Genomic DNA, 11,047 nt, shown 5'->3' on the forward strand with positions numbered 1-11,047 from the left:
TGTGTGTGTGTGTGTGTGTGTGTGTGTGTGTGTGTGTGTGTGTGTGTGTGTGTGTGTGTGTGTGTGTGTGTGTGTGTGTGTGTGTGTGTGTGTGTGTGTGTGTGTGTGTGTGTGTGTGTGTGTGTATTATTGATTTCTTAAACCAGTCCCTGGAGTAATCTCTGCCCTAAGTCCTGATTGGTCCCGGGCCAGTGTTCTCATTAACTATTCACAGAGTGCTGTGATGATGCACGCTACAGTCACACCACAGATTGGAGAGATGAGGTCACCTCACCTGAGGAGTCCCGTTGGCTAAAGACCCCATAATGGCAGGCTCGAACAAGGAGCATTCATTTGATCCCTATTTCAAAACAGTGAAGTTACAAAAAAAAATCACATGGCTGTCCTCATATGACGCCGCTTCTGCAAGTTGTAAAGAGTATGAGTTATTGTAACAATTCATGAGAAATGAATGCCAGTAAATCAGTGATACACTCTAGATATATATATCTCTCTGGATATACTGTCCTCGTCTATACAGCCATCGGGATTCTCCGTACATCGTGCGGACAGGAAGAAAGAACTCTCCGGAATATAGAGCGGCTGAGGTGTATGTTTCATGATTAACTATTCATGATGTGATTGTCGTACAGGAAGTACAGTCCTTTTGTTTCCCAATCTGGAATACCTCACTATCAAATGCAGACTCTTTGGTTATCGTCACGGCACTGTATATTTTCCTACACTGAACTACACTGGTCTTTTTTTTCCTTCTTTTTTTTAAGGCGGTAGATCAGCTTTAGAATTGCAGATAGAGTGTAGCTTCCGTCAATGAAATTGTCAGCACTGGCAGCTTCATTAAATAGTACCTGCAAAACACCAGTCTCAACGTCAACAGTGAAGAGGCAACTCCGGGATGCTGGCCTTCTAGGCAGAGTTCCTCTGTCCAGTGTCTGTGTTCTTTTGCCCATCTTAACCTTTTTTTTTTTGGCCAGTCTGAGATATGGCTTTTTATTTGCAACTCTGCCTAGAAGGCCAGCATGCCGGAGTCGCCTCTTCACTGTTGACGTTGAGACTGGTGTTTTGTGGGTACTATTTAATGAAGCTGCCAGTTGAGGACTTGTGAGCCATCTGTTTCTCAAACTAGACACTCTAATGTACTTGTCCTCGTGCTCAGATGTGCACCGGTGTCACGCCCTGACCTTAGAGAGCCTTTTTATGTCTCTCTTGGGTTTTGTCAGGGTGTGATTTGGGGTGGGCATTCTATGTTTTGTTTTCTATGATTTTGTGTTTTTATGTTTTAGCCGGGTATGGTTCTCAATCAGGGACAGCTGTCTATCGTTGTCTCTGATTGGGAACCATACTTAGGTAGCCCTTTTTCCCTCCTTTCTTTGTGGGTAGTTAACTTTGTTAGTGGCACTTAGCCCTGTAAGCTTCACGGTTGTTTATTTGTTTCTTGTTTTGTTGGCGACATTTTATAATAAAAATAAAATGTACGCTCACAACGCTGCACCTTGGTCCAGTTCTTTCGACGGCCGTGACAGAACTACCCACCACCAAAGGACCAAGCAGCATGGTAAGGGGGAGCAGTGCTATCTGGAGAAATGGACATGGGAGGAGATATTGGAAGGCAAGGGACCCTGGGCACAGGCTGGTGAATATCGCCGTCCGAAAGAGGAACTGGAAGCAGCTAAAGCTGAGCGGCGACGCTATGAGGAGCTAGCACGGAAGCCCGAGAGGCAGCCTCCCCAAAACATTGGAGAGGGGCACACGAGGAGATTGGCTGAGTCAGGTTGGAGACCTGAGCCAACTCCTTGTGCTTACCGTGGGGAAAAGCATGGTACTGGTCAGGCACCGTGTTATGCGGTGGTGCGCATAGTGTCTCCAGTGCACGTTCACAGCCCATTGCGCTACATCCCAGCTCCCCGCATCTGCCGGGCTAGGGTGAGCATCCAGCCAGGACGGATAGTCCTCGGATAGTCCTCAGCACGCCTGGTCTCCAGTGCGTCTCTTCGGCCCAGGATATCCTGCGCCGGCTCTGCGCACTGTGTCTCCGGTGCGTCTGCACAGCCCAGTGCGCCCTGTGCCAGCGCCCCGCAATTGCAGGGCGAAGATAACCATCCAGCCAGGACGGGTTGTGCAGGCTCTACGCTCGAGACCTCCAGTGTGCCTCCACAGCCCAGTGTATCCGGTGCCTCTGCCAAGAACCAAGCCTCCAGTATGTCTCCCCAGCCCGGTGAGTTCTGTGCCTGCTGCCAGAACCAGGCCTCCTGTATGTCTCCCCAGCCTGGTGAGTCCTGTGCCTGCTGAATGTCTCCCCGGCTTGGTGAGCCCTGTGGCAGCTCCACACACCAGGTTGCCCATACGTCTCCTCACTCCAGTGATGATCCATGGCAAGAAGCCTCCAGTGATGATTCATGGCACGAAGCCTCCAGTGATGATCCATGGAAAGAAGCCTCCAGTGATGATCCATGCCACAAAGCCTCCAGTGATGATCCATGACACAATACCTCCAGTGATGATTCATGGCAAGAAGCCTCCAGTGATGATCCATGGCACGAAGCCTCCAGTGATGATCCATGGCAAGAAGCCTCCAGTGATGATCCATGGTACGAAGCCTCCAGTGATGATCCATGGCAAGAAGCCTCCAGTGATGATCCATGGCACGAAGCCTCCAGTGATGATCCATGGCAAGAAGCCTCCAGTGATGATCCATGACACAATACCTCCAGTGATGATTCATGGCAAGAAGCCTCCAGTGATGATCCATGGCACGAAGCCTCCAGTGATGATCCATGGCAAGAAGCCTCCAGTGATGATCCATAGTATGAAGCCTCCAGTGATGATCCATGGCAAGAAGCCTCCAGTGATGATCCATGGCACGAAGCCTCCAGTGATGATCCATGGCAAGAAGCCTCCAGTGATGATCCATGGCACGAAGCCTCCAGTGATGATCCATGGCACGAAGCCTCCAGTGAGGAGTCATGGCACGTAGCCTCCCATGACGGCCTCCAGTCCGGAGCCTCTAGCGACGGTCCCCAGTCCGGAGCCTTCAGCGACGTTCTCCAGTCCGGAGCCTACAGCGACGTTCTCCAGTCCGGAGCCTCCAGCGACGTTCTCCAGTCCGGAGCCTCCAGCGACGTTCTCCAGTCCGGAGCCTCCAGTGATGGTCCCCAGTCCGGAGCCTCCAGTGACGGTCCCCAGTCCGGGGCCCGCAACGAGGGTGCCCAGTCCGGGGCCCGCAGCGAGAGTGCCCAGTCCGGGGCCCGCAGCGAGGGTGCCAAGTCCGGGGCCAGCTACGAGGTTCCCCAGTCCTGGGTCGGCGACGAGGGTCCCCGCACCAAAGTGGGGTGAGCCAGTGGTGGAGCGGGGTCTGCGTCCCGCACCTGAGGATAGATGCCCACCCAGACCCTCCCCTATAGGTTCAGGTTTTGCGGCCGGAGTCCGCACCTTTGGGGGGGGGGGGTAACTGTCACGCCCTGACCTTAGAGAGCATTTTTATGTCTCTATTTGGTCAGGGTGTGATTTGGGGTGGGCATTCTATGTTTTGTTTTCTATGATTTTGGATTTCTATGTTTTGGCCGGGTATGGTTCTCAATCAGGGACAGCTGTCTATCGTTGTCTCTGATTGGGAACCATACTTAGGTAGCCTTTTTCCCTCCTTTCTTTGTGGGTAGTTAACTTTGTTAGTGGCACTTAGCCCTGTAAGCTTCACGGTTGTTTATTTGGTTCTTGTTTTGTTGGCGACATTTTATAATAAAAATAAAATGTACGCTCACCACGCGGCACCTTGGTCCAGTTCTTTCGACGGCCATTTTAAAAAAGCATCTGTTTCCAGCTACAATAGTCATATACAACATTAGCAATGTCTATACTGTATTTCTGATCAATTTTCTGATCAGTTTTTTTTCAAAAACAAGGACATTTCTAAGTGACCCAAAACTTTTTAACGGCAGTGTATATATACACAGTTGAAGTCGGAAGTTTTAATACACATAGGTTGGAGTCATTAAAACTTGTTTTTCAACCACTCCACAAATTTCTTGTTAACAAACTATAGTTTTGGCAAGTCGATTAGGACATCTACTTGGTGCATGACACAAGTCATTTTTCCAACAATAGTTTACAGACAGATTATTTCACTAATAATTCACTGTATCACAATTCCAGTGGGTCAGAAGTTTACATACACTAACTTGACTGTGCCTTTAAACAGCTTGGAAAATTCCAGAAAATTATGTCATGGCTTTAGAAGCTTCTGATAGGCTAATTGACATCATTTGAGTCAATTGGAGGTGTACCTGTGGATGTATTTCAAGGACTACCTTCAGACTCAGTGCCTCTTTGCTTGACATCATGGGAAAATCAAAAGAAATCAGCCAAGACCTCAGAAAAACAATTCTAGACCTCCACAAGTCTGGTTCTACCTTGGTAGCAATTTCCAAACACCTGAAGGTACCACGCTCATCTGTACAAACAAAAGTATGCAAGTATAAACACCATGGGACCACACAGCCGTCATACCGCTCAAGAAGGAGGCACGTTCTGTCTCCTAGAGATAAACGTACCTTGGTGCGAAAAGTGCAAATCAATCCCAGAAATACAGCAAAGGACCTTGTAAAGATGCTGGAGGAAACAGGTACAAATGTATCTTTATCCACAGTAAAATGAGTCCTATATCGACATAACCTGAAAGGCCGCTCAGCAAGGAAGAAGCCACTGCTCCAAAACCGTCATAAAAAAGACAGACTACAGTTTGCAACTGCACATGGGGACAAAGATCGTACTTTTTGGAGAAATGTCCTCTGGTCTGATGAAACAAAAATAGAACTGTTTAGCCATCGTTATGTTTGGAGGAAAAAGGGGGAGGCTTACAAGTCGAAGAACACCATCCCAACCGTGAAGCACGTTGTTGGCACCATCATGTTGTGGGGGTGCTTTGCTGCAGGAGGAACTGGTGCACTTCACAAAATAGATGGCATCATGAGGGAGGAAAATGATGTGGATATATTGAAGCAACATCTCAAGACATCAGTCAGGAAGTTAAAGCTTGGTCGCAAATGGGTCTTCCAAATGAACAATGACCCCAAGCATACTTCCAAAGTTGTGGCAAAATTGCTTAAGAACAACAAAGTCAAGGTACTGGAGTGGCCATCACAAAGCCCTGACCTCAATCCCATAGAAAATTTGTGGGCAGAACTGAAAAAGCGTGTGTGAGCAAGTAGGCCAACAAACCTGACTCAGTTACACCAGCTCTGTCAGGAGGAATGGCTAAAATTCACCCAACTTATTGTGGGAAGCTTGTGGAAGGCTACCTGAAATGTTTGACCCAAGTTAAACAATTTAAAGGCAATGCTACCAAATACTAATTGAGTGTATGCTTTTCATTCGAAAACAAGGACATTTCTAAGACACCCCAAACGGTAGTGTATGAATGTCAACAACCTTTTTAGCTGACATGTTCTCACCCCTGATTCTGCAACTTATCCACTGCTTCCAGGTAAACAACCTACAGTACTGGGGCTGCGTGTAAAGAAAGTGTTGCCAAGTTCATGTAACCAGTCTACAAATTACACTGAAATAATACAATGCAGGGAGCCTAGCTCCAAAAGGAAATGAGGTCAGGGCCTGTGAAGGGCTTGGGAATCCTAGTCGCGGCTTGCCCTCTGCTGCCTGCCCTGTCTGTCTGCATGCCTAGGATGAAAGTCCATTGAGTGGGAGGGCGTTGCTATGGCTGCAGCCGGGTAAACACAAACACAGGGCTGGGATCTGGGCTACGTTCAAGGGTGAGCGCACTAGAGGAGGTAGTACTGATTTAACTGGGGCTTGCTTTATAAATAACTATGACTTCTGCTGTTCATGCACGATGCCAATGTACAGTGTTGAGAAAGGCTACCGTGTCAGTCAACGTCCCGAACGTAGTGAGCTCATCTCGCCAACTTTGGCTTTGTGAAAGTGCAACGTCACAGAGTGTCACTGAGCCTATTTACATCTAGACTAATTTTTGCCCTCACCTTTGCCAGCCATTGCTCACAGGATCCTTTTAGCTGCAATAGTGGTTGCGATGAAGGGCAGTACATGTTAGTTCCTGATTTCAGTGACCTTTGTAACAGAGGGAAGTTACTGCTAACCATCCTTTAATATTTGTATTAAAGACAATCCTAATTTAGGGCCTCATAATACTGAGGCCTTGAACAATGTCTCTGAATATCGCTAGGGTTTCCCTAGATCTCATACTGTGTCAAATTATCTGGGGAATTCTCTGACACTCACTGTTCACTATACTCATTAAGACACCTCATGGGTTATGGCCTCAGCAACACTAGATAACTATCAACTAACCAGCTATGATGGACCAAGAGGCATGTCAACACATTCTATAAAGGAGAAAAACGAAATGAAGTCACTTCTGAAGCCCCTCTTAATAAATACGGTGGGATTAGCCCTACAACAATGCTATGGTATAATATTGTTGATTAATAACACTAATAATAATTAATATAATATTCAATGGTTGTTTTAATATTATTATGTAATACATGTATTATTGTTATTTATATTATTACTACTACTATTGCTCCTAATTCATTAATTTATCTTTATATTGTTGATTATGTTTGCCTATTTCTTCAGCAAATATTCACAAAACAGGTTCCAAACAATCATGGCTGAATGCATCAGCGAATTCTGGCTACAATTGATGGTGGGGGATATCTATAAACTACACATCCCCGCAAAACGAGACGCTACAATTTGTGTTAAATGTTTATATTTCGACGTTAATGCTGAATAGCCGAACCGTAATATTATATACTTTTTTAGATTGGAGCGTTTCTCGGTGCAGGTGGATTGCAGTTCATGACTAATGTTCTGCGCCTTACTGGAATGTGGTGGTGATTCACTCAGATCGAAAGTGCTTCTTGTATAGCCTGACTGCCTACCCCTCGAACCTAGTTAAAATGATTTCTACCTTTTCTCTGATTCGTTTTCCCACATTCCAGCTGGTTGCCTATAATGCTAAAGGCAGGGTGAGTCGGCCACTTCACTTCCCGGAAACGATGACGTATTCTGCTCCTTGTCAGAATCAACAAGTATCGACGTTTTTTCAAGTAGGGAGAACCATGTTATGTTATGTAGGGTATATCACTATGGAGTATAAACATTGGAACGTCTATTGTAGCTGTCACATGACGAAATACAAGTTAAAGTGAAGCCACAACAAAATAAATAGTGAAAGTATTTGCTCCTATAATGAAACAAAATTAAGGGCAAAAAATTTAAATGTATAGCCAAAATAGTCGACATATTACCCCTATTGAAAAACAAACACAATAGAATATAAATGTATAATAAAATACATGAAAATTCATCAAATCATGACAGGCTGTATGGAATTGATCTTTTATCTTGCAAAACAACTTTTATCAACTTACTCGGCCTAAACTTTCCAAACTGTCCTGTAAAATGTGGCTTGACACAACAGCATAATGATTGGTATCTCAATGTATCTGCCCAATCTCCCTAGTGGCACAGCAGTTTAAGGCACTGCACCTCAGTGCTAGAGGCATCACTAAGACCCTGGTTTGATTCCAGGCTGTATCACAACTGGCCATGATTGGGAGTCCCATAGGGCAGCGCACAATTGGCCCAGCTTTGTCCGGGTTTGGCCGGGGTAGACCATCATTGTAAATAATAATTTGTTCTTAACTGACTTGACTAGTTAAATTAAATAAATAACAAACATCAACGTTTTGTGGAAGTAAACCAGCAAGCCATAAACTTGCACAGACACAAGTTTAGTAAATCAATTTGCTTTGTCATGATGGATGAACATTTATAGTTGCACAACATGAGTTAATGTTTAGCCTCTGTCCATCATTTGCTAAAGAGATTTAGGGAATCAGAAACAGCCCGGAGAGATGCCTGTGTGTTTCATGTGTAATGAAACTTTGTGACTGTGTAGTCCTGCTTCCTTATCACACGGGCCACAAACTGTGGTCACAGCTCAAAACAAGAAGAGGCTAAAGTGTGACAAAATGACAAAACATCCTGCCTTTTCCAGAAACTTCTAAATTGATGAATAAGAGGACATAACTTAAGGAAGTAAATGTCTTCATATACCAGGAGGAACAAAACATTAATTCAACATTTTCTATTGTCATATTCAATTGAGAGTCATTAAATGATATAGCAAGCCAGATTTTATCATACAGTATAAATAGCAAGTGGGGTTAGTATGTGATGGTATCACAGACCCAACATCTTTTTGAGGGTCGGGCATGACCCTAGACCTTTGAAACACCTGTCTGCATACGTATGGTGAGACGTAAAGTACTATGACGTGAGTATATCTTGGGAGTGCAGGCTGTCTAGATGCATTAGGTGATGTTGTATGTTTGGAAAACTGCTCATGGTCTTTGGCTCAGCGTAACTGTTTATATGCCTTGAACTTTCTGAGAGGGTATAAAAAATATATCAACAACACTCAAATAACCATGACACATAAAGGTCCCAATGATCTCATCACCAGATAAAGTAAATCAAATCAATACATTTTGGTATGAAGAATCACTCTTCAAATGTACTTTGAGGTGTTGGTTCAACCTAAACATGCTGCCTTTCCTGTTTTCTTTTCTTTTCACTCAACTTTATGCAATAATTGTATATCCTCTTTATGGATTTTTTAGGACACTTGCAGTGCTTAGAACACTTTGACTATTTTTGTATACACCCTTACATGTATTGCTTATTTAGCCTACAATTCACATTCAAAACATGTTAAGCCTAAGGTAAATATCCACGTTTGGGGAATCCCGTCTAGTTAACATTAACTTTTACAAGTAAGGTAGGCCTCGGAGTCATGGTTATATGACTGTATGATGTCTACAAAGCTTCCAATATGGAAAATCAACATAGTGATGTTTCCAATACTATGATCAGTGGTGTAAATGACTTAAGTAAAAATACTTTAAAGTACTACTTAAGGAGTTTTTGGGGGTATCTGTACTTTACTATTTATATTTTTGACTACTTTTACTTTTACTTCACTACATTCCTAAAGAAAACAATGCACTTTTTAATCCATACATTCTCCTTGACACCCAAAAGTACTAGTTACATTTTGAATGATTAGCAGGACAGGAAAATGTCCAATTCACACACTTATCAAGAGAACATCCCTGGCCATCCCTATTGCCTCTGATCTGTCAGACTTACTTAACACAAATGCTTTGTTTGTAAATTATGTCTGAGTGTTGGAGAGTGCCGCTGGCTATCCTTAAATAAAAAATAAGACAATTGTGCCATCTGGTTTGCTTAATATAGGGAATTTGAAATTATTTATACTTTTACTTTTAATACTTGAGTATATTTTAGCAATTACATTTACTTTTGATACTTAAGTATATTTAAAACCAAATACTTTTTGACTTTTGCTCAAGTAGTAATTTACTGGGTGACTTTCACTTATACTGGGTGACTTTCACTTATACTTGAGTAATTTTCTCTTAAGGTATCTTTACTTTTACTCATGTATGACAATTAGGTACTTTTTCCACCACTTACTATGATATGGCTCCCTGGTAACAATGTGTCTGTACAGAAACAAATGAAACCAGCAGCCAGCAGAAGGTGTAGCAATGATTAATGGTGGAACGATTGGGGATAGGATAGAAAGTTTCCAGAACACAAAGGTAATAGCTGGGATCAGGCAAGGAAGGGGATGGGAGGGGAGACTGGCTGACCTGACTATCACCAGAAAGCCGCACTTCACATCAACTAGAGGAATGCATTACTCGCTTACTCCACACTTCCAACCACCATTCTCCCAGAGGCCAGCACAGCTTGAACAAAGACAAAACTATAGTGAAACACTTTCAAGTGAGCCTATGAACAATTATCAAGATTTCAAAAGCTATTTCATATTTTAAAACATAATTTTGAAAATCTCTTCATCCATACTCACTTTATGTTCATGACATACAAAACACAATAGAACTAAAACCTAACTTGCCCCCTCGCAAAAATATTGAAACCTCTTGAAATGCAAGTATGACTTAGAAGTTTATATCTTATATATAAATATATAAAGTAAAACGTTTAACTAGCCTGAGAAACTAAAACTGATCTATGTGTACCCACAACTGAAAGATTTTCCAACTAAGAAATGTAAGCAGTGAACCCTGTATTACTTCACAGGCTCACTAGCATGGTTTGCCACAGTTTCCTATCTTGTTTTGGAACCAAACAAAGATACCATGGAATAGTGGGGATTTCATGCCTGTTATCAAGTCCTCCAAATATCAGTTTTTCCATGAGACCTAATGCATGATATATATAAAGTCCTGACATGTCCTCCTGGCCACCCATAGCATTCAAGATTTGTAATTAACTTAAATGAATAACTATGTAATACACGTGTAATTAACATCAGATATGACATCTACAATTATAATATTTCAATAATCTAAGTAATTTGGGTATAAGTAATACATAACATCCAAAAGCAACACAAAGCACACAAACAAATATAAAATTATTTACAGTACCTTGAATGGCAAATCCTTATTTTGAAAATATTACTGTAGTTCAATGTACATTTACTTTATTCAGAAGCTAAATTCAGAAGCAATATGCTACTTCATGGAAGCTCCCTTATGAACTAGGTTTTATTATTATTATTACTGTTATTATTATTTTTGCTAGTAGCCGAGACATACCCTTGCACTGAATGCTAGAGATGATATGACTGATATGTTAACAGGGAGATAGATGGGCAAGCCCACCTTTAACATCATTTTTTTTTTTTACTCTAGCCAATAAAGTGTATAGACTGGACAAAAAACACCTCGGATCATTCAACTATTATGTCTGTATTTGCTCATTAGTATGAAATGTTACGACTTAAATTCCTTGTGGGTAAAGGGGGTTGAGCCTGCCCTTTTATGGTGTGCTACAAAGGGTTGCTGGATTGCATCATCGCAACTAAGCTTCCACAGTGCTATAAATAGGATGACGTCACCACGACCGGCCCACCAACTAGTAAATGCCGAAGAGTCCACTATAAAAA

Source organism: Salvelinus fontinalis, chromosome 27 (genome assembly GCF_029448725.1).
Source record: "Salvelinus fontinalis isolate EN_2023a chromosome 27, ASM2944872v1, whole genome shotgun sequence".
Taxonomy (NCBI): Eukaryota; Metazoa; Chordata; class Actinopteri; order Salmoniformes; family Salmonidae; genus Salvelinus; species Salvelinus fontinalis.